The sequence below is a fragment of the Alligator sinensis genome, unplaced genomic scaffold, assembly GCF_000455745.1.
Source record: "Alligator sinensis unplaced genomic scaffold, ASM45574v1 scaffold890_1, whole genome shotgun sequence".
In the NCBI taxonomy this organism is placed as follows: domain Eukaryota; kingdom Metazoa; phylum Chordata; order Crocodylia; family Alligatoridae; genus Alligator; species Alligator sinensis.
This window is the reverse complement of record NW_005842948.1, coordinates 236,439-236,718: the sequence shown is the minus strand read 5'-3', so window position 1 is coordinate 236,718 and position 280 is coordinate 236,439.

The following is a 280-nucleotide window of genomic DNA, read 5'->3' as shown; positions in this document are numbered from 1 at the left end:
TGAGCTGGGAGCGACCCCCTACAGCCGGCTGGGATCCCTCCAAGTGCTCGCCCGCTGCTCGGCCCCCTCTACACACCTCACAGGGATCCTCTCCCCTCAATCCCACCACTGCTTGGTCCCCTCTGGATCCCCCAAGTGACCTCCCCACTGCTCAGCTCCCTCTGGATCCCCCCAAGCGATCACGCCCCCTGCTTGGCCCCCTCTGGATCCCCCAAATGATCCCCTCACTGCTCAGCCCCCTCTGGATCCTCCCAAATGATCCTCCACTGCTCAGCCCCCT